Source organism: Limulus polyphemus, unplaced genomic scaffold (genome assembly GCF_000517525.1).
Source record: "Limulus polyphemus unplaced genomic scaffold, Limulus_polyphemus-2.1.2 Scaffold10260, whole genome shotgun sequence".
NCBI lineage: Eukaryota > Metazoa > Arthropoda > Merostomata > Xiphosura > Limulidae > Limulus > Limulus polyphemus.
In genome coordinates, this window is record NW_013675870.1 from 4,673 (window position 1) to 11,122 (window position 6,450).

At 33.5% G+C, this 6,450-nt stretch overlaps 1 long non-coding RNA gene across 1 annotated transcript in view; it reads right to left on the reverse strand.

Moving 5' to 3' along the window:
* Window positions 1–948: 948 nt before the first annotated feature.
* The window catches only part of LOC111083602, an 11,952-nt gene continuing 6,450 nt past the window's right edge, over window positions 949–6,450 (reverse strand). Inside the window, exon 2 of the long non-coding RNA XR_002609127.1 lies at window positions 949–3,467. This is a non-coding gene — a long non-coding RNA (uncharacterized LOC111083602). The remainder of the gene's footprint in view (window positions 3,468–6,450) is intronic.

The window sequence follows — 6,450 nt, forward strand, 5'->3', positions numbered from 1 at the left end:
TAAATATAAGCTGTTGTTAGGGATATATGTGGATTAAGATTGTTTACATGTTGACTGTTATAAACATAAGCTGTTGTTAGGGATATATTTGGATTAAGATTGTTTACTTGTTGACCGTTATAAATATAAGCTGTTGTTAGGGATATATTTGGATTAAGATTGTTTACTTGTTGACCGTTATAAATATAAGCTGTTGTTAGGGATATATTTGGATTAAGATTGTTTACTTGTTGACCGTTATAAATATAAGCTGTTGTTAGGGATATATTTGGATTAAGTTTGTTTACTTGTTGACCGTTATAAATATAAGCTGTTGTTAGGGATATATTTGGATTAAGATTGTTTAATTGTTATGTGAACCGTTATCACATGAGGATTATATAAAAAGAATTATCCAAGCATATCTCTAGAACTGGTCTTAGACCAAACCTAACATATTCCTATAGTTGATCTGAGGCCTAAGTGGAGAATGGCAGAACACTATGAACGACTATTTTAACACAATTAAAATCCGACATTGACAGTAAAAAGGTGCATGAATATTTCAACGCCCCCTAAGGCAAGAAATTGAAGTAGTGCAAAGATTGTAATAATAATAATAAAAAAAAGGTGTCAAAAAAAAGATCGTTTTTGTATGACATATTTATTCCAGCTCAACCATGTCTTCAACGAAGCGAATATTAGATAGAGCAGAAGTTGTTATTAATAATTGAGATTCTGTTTACACGGAAACTTTTGATTTAACAAGTTATTGTTTAGCTTCTCGTCAAGAGAGGGCGATTTTTAAATATGACCTATTAATTTCGAAGCACCAGGAAAGCGAGTTATAACGTTCAATAATTCTAACCGAAAATTTGGGTTCAGAAACTAGTTTTTAAACAAACTGAATAAATAATTTAAATTAATTTTCGTTTGAACGTCATTTATCGAGAGAATGAAAAGTCAATATTTCTCAATTCTTATGTTTTATTGCTTCACATACAAAGATTTATATTGTTCAACTATCAATTAGAAAAAGAACTTTCACAAAGTGTTGTATATTATATCACACTGACAATACTAGTATTTATAACAACAATGTCCAAGAATACCACCAAATATCACCATGTTGAAAGTCGTACGTTAAAGGCACTTTTTATGAAGATATAAAATGTGTCCTATCTATTTACATTGTTCATAACGTTTAAAGAAGAGTTTCAAAGTTTACACAAGGCAAATACACGAGATATCCATTTTTATAACTCCAATGTGTGAACAGGATTGTTTGTTAAGGATGTTCGCGCAAAGCTAAACAAGGGCTATACGTGCTAATTTTGAGCTGATAGACTAGAGGGAAAGCAGTCGGTCAACAGCACCCACCGCCAACTCTTGGGCTACTCTAATGGAATAGTGGGATTTAGCCGTCACTATGTTATGACGCACCCACGGCCCTAAATTTTGGAACGCGATTCTACAACGGTGGGTCGCGGACCATAAATCCTTGGATTCACAGTCCGGCACGCCGACTACTACGCCACGCCCGGTCCACTGAAAAAGGATGCGCTAGATTTCGATATCAAGGGAAGTGAATATGTTCGTGAATTGAGTCCTAATAGTTAGGCACAACTTTATCAAATTATTTAAAAAACATCAAATATTAGCCTTGACTGTAACATTTCATCATTAATTTCTGTTACTGTAAAAATATTTCTTGTTACACAAATGAAAAATGAATTAAAACTCTTTGCTTTCTCAAAAAACAAAATTTGTCAAAGTAAATTAAGTATGAAATTTTAAGGCTTAGTTCAGAATAGTCCTTTTATAACTCATTTGATTTTCGTATGGAATAATACAAGAAAGAATGTTTTCAAGGCTTAGCTCCCGTATTGTACCTTTAAACATTAACACAGAGTCTACTGGATATATTCTGATTAGTAATAACGGTGACATTATCAAAAATAGGAAAATTATTTAGACGAAGTTTAACAAATATTTAGATTAAAGTTACAATTGTTCTCACCCTAGTGGATGATCCAGAGAAAAAGCTTCTTTTCGAGTATTCAGTAATTTGAAATATTTCACGTCACATACAAAAAAGATGCTTTAACGGTGACGTGGATATATTAATAATAATTTTGTGTTAAAGGTCGTAAACGTAATTTGAAATGTCTTCAAGTGTAACGTCTTTAATCTAAGTATTGCTAAATGCACGTGTTTTTTATAAAAAATAATGTTAATCTTTTTTACGAATTAAAAACAGCGTATTCAATAATTATTAAGCCTAAATCATAGTTTGCAAAGAATAAAGAAATATTTTTTTTTTTGCACTCGATAGATAATTTAAATGTTTCAACACCAGGATCGCTGTTCATATATAAAATAAGATGATGTGACATCTCTCAAGTTGAAGATTATTGTTTAGAATTGTGTTTGTAAAAACAAACATTTGCTATTTCTCTTAGTTTCTTACACGTTTTTATCTAAACTTTAATGTTTTCAACAGAAACGTATATCACACACATTCACTCAGCTGTAACAGAGGTATCAGTAATACAGTAATGTAATATAAAGATGCTCTATATCAATTAGTGAGACAAATCTAATTATCAGGAGCATTTAGAAGAAGAAAAATATATATATATATATATAAAAATTAATAAAACTGTAAAATAAACAAACCATTCACAAGTGTAGTGTCTCATATGCTCGATAAAAATATATATACAAACAATCCAAATAGTAAACAAAAAAGTATCAATTCAAATGCAGTAAAACTCTCGAAAGGCTGGTTAAAACAGTTTTAAAAACCATGGCACGTCAAGTAATGGACAGTTAATTTCAAAAAAGCAAGATTTAACTAACGATTGTACAATCACAGGTCGCAGGTCAACTGACCAGATACAACCCACAAAAGAATAAGTATAATGAATAACATTAAATGTATTTTTAAAATGGCACATCGCTTTCACGGCACTGTTGTGTGCGATATCTTGCAGTCTATAAAGATGGCACGTTTTACACAAAGTAATCTCTCCAAACTTATATAATAATAACTGCATGTCATTAATAAATTTTCTCCGTTTTAAGGGTTAAAAAAATAGAAATTGTTCCATCAAAATATCTTGGAGTTGCTACTTCAAGGCAACTGTGAATTCATAAAAAAATATATCGACCTTGTCCTTAAATTTCATGATCGCTGGTGATTGGTTATCATTTCGTGACGTCTTTCAAATTTTCAATTAAAGACACCTTGCCTGGTTTTATTATAACGTGCGATTATTCCACGGAACCGATGAGACATCATTTGGTTTTCGGTAGGTGTCGCTTCATGTGCAGGGCAAGGTGATCAGATCTGGCGAAGGAACGCTCACACACTTTACACTTAAAAGGCTTAGCTCCGGTGTGTTTACGATAGTGTCGTGTGAGTTCGTCAGAACGAGCAAAACGCCACTGACACTCGGGCCAGTGACATCTGTATGGCTTTTCTCCTGAAACAAAATAAATCAGTTCCTAAATTTACAAATATAGCAAACCGAATGCTAATAAAAAGGCCTAAAGCTCGTAATAATAATAATATAAAAAAGACTAATTTACAGTGTTATGAAATTAGCACGCCAGGTTTTTAATTAGCTGCAAATATCTACGTTTTTACCAACAAAAGATGCAGCTGCTTTAAAAATGAGAAAAATAAAATTTCTGGATGTCAACTTAAATAATAAAAGAAAATCAAAAATACGTTTAACTATCTTTATATCAGTTCATAAATTGTAAAATCCCTGACATCACATATGACCTTCGGAGTATGTTTTCTGATTTTGCACTGACCCCATTCTTACTTAATACAACACCCTGTTCAGCACCGTGCTTTTGACCCATGTCCTGTCAGGTATTGGCTCTCTGTCGTTAATCAATTGCCTTAACACTCAAATTGTCTTTAGTCTAGCTTAACGTGCCAAAAGCACGGTCGTTAGCCGTCGAACCGAAGAGCCAGACCCCTCTTATAAGTTTATAACCCTATCACATAATATCTTTCTTACTACCAAACGTTTTTTGGTTTCTTTCATCAAGTCATTTACCGAAGGTTTGACTCTTTGACAAGAAGACATAAAAGACATTCTTGGTGATCGGTAAATCTTGTTTGTGAGCCCAGACAAAGAGGAAATGTCACCCCTCGGGAGGGGGGGGGGGAGGGTCAACGTATGGTTCCGTGTCTGCAAAGATTGACTGTTTCAGGAATCATGGCTATTTTGTTTACAGTTGGGGGGACGGTTTTTCTTGAAAGACGGAGTTTCTAAACGTGGTTCAATTGTCCTGACTTAGAAGAAACGTGATGTATAACAAGTGAACAAAATGGAGTCATAAAACAACACCCAATAGGATTTTACAACGAGGACCTTTAAGATAAGAAACACCAGAAACTAGAATCATTTTAGTTGGGTCCTCGTATCTCTAGACGACAAATTCACAATCTTATTAAGTGTTTCTATTTTTTAAAATTCATCAAAACATGATAAGTTAAAACTGGTTTGCTGACCAGAGTGACGTAGATTTTTCTTTGCTGTGAAACACACACATATTGAGACAACACCTGGTTGTTGCTTTATTCTTTCCTTAAGTTATTTACCATTTTACAGTGTTTTCCTTGTTACTGAACGTTTGTCCAATTTCACGACCGATACAGTAAGAACATTCTTCTACAGGAAAGAACATGGTTTATTCCTCAGGGTCTTTTTTTTTCCTTATTACTGAACGTTTCTTCAAAGTTACGAGAGAAAAAAAAATATATACATCCTACACGGTTTGGTCACTATTTTACTTTAAAGATGTATAATAAGCTATATATACATCTCAACCTTATGTTCATCATCTAAGTTACAGTCTCTATATTCCGTTATTATAAACAATGACTCATCACTAACTTATAGTACAACGTTATGTTCATCAGCTTAGTTACAGTCTCTATATTCCGTTATTATGTACAATGATTCTTCACTAACTTATAGTACAACGTTATGTACATCAGCTTAGTTACAGTCTCTATATTCCGTTATTATGTACAATGATTCTTCACTAACTTATAGTACAACGTTATGTACATCAACTTAGTTACAGTCTCTATACTCCGTTATTATGAACAATGACTCATCACTAACTTATAGTACAACGTTATGTTCATTAACTAAGTTACAGTCTCTATATTCCGTTATTATGAAGAATGATTCTTCACTAAGTTATAGTACAACGTTATGTTCATCAACTAAGTTAGTCTCTATATTCCGTTATTATGAACAATGATTCTTCACTAAGTTATAGTACAACGTTATGTTCATCAACTAAGTTACACTCTCTATATTCCGTTATTATGAACAATGATTCTTCACTAAGTTATAGTACCTGATGAACATAACGTTTTGTTCATAATAACGGAATATAGAGACTGTAACTAGTGACTCATCACTAACTTATAGTACAACGTTATGTTCATCAACTTAGTTATAGTTGTGTAAAAATGTTCAACTTAGTAACTGACCAATACAATATATAACAGACCATCGGTCCTTCTCCAACAAGGTCAGTTTTGCAGCCAACAAAATGTTGTATATCCGATCTGACCGTTCACTGTAAGCCCTGGCCTTATCTAGCTCGTGCGTGAACTGCAATAAACGTGACCCACATTGCCAGTATACTGACACGTTAGACCTCAACTTTGCAAACTACAAGAGCTGCATTTGCAAACAAGATATATGTCAGGCGCCAGAGGTGACATATATACATATTTTGGATTAGAACAAACACTAAAGAAGGGACCAATTGACTTGGACAATCTCACCCATAAAAGTCAGTTTCTGTCACGTCACGCTTGATTTCTTGAAATAGGAGGAGTCATAAAAGCCTAAATGCATTTATCTCGATAGAATATTTCGATTACTGTCTGCCGAATACGATTTTAGTGACGGGGTGCAAGGAGGCCGTGAAACCTTATAAGTGTGGTGAGTGTTGATATAATAAGCCTAAAGTAGTGTGGGATCACCTAGCCTAGAGCAAAGTGCGTATAATTTATCATGAAAATAAAAATATCGATTCAATTTTAAATTTAAATTGTTTCTGAATTAAGCCATTTACTGTTATATCACCAACATTATCACCAACAAAGCTCTAATGCACATTACTGTTATAACTGCCGTCGTATGCTCTAATGCACATTACTGTTATAACTGCCGTCGTATGCTCTAATGCACATTACTGTTATAACTGCCGTCGTATGCTCTAATGCACATTACTGTTATAACTACCGTCGTATGCTCTAATGCACATTACTGTTATAACTGCCGTTGTATGCTCTAATGCACATTACTGTTATAACTACCGTCGTATGCTCTAATGCACATTACTGTTATAACTGCCGTTGTATGCTCTAATGCACATTACTGTTATAACTGCCGTTGTATGCTCTAATGCACATTACTGTTA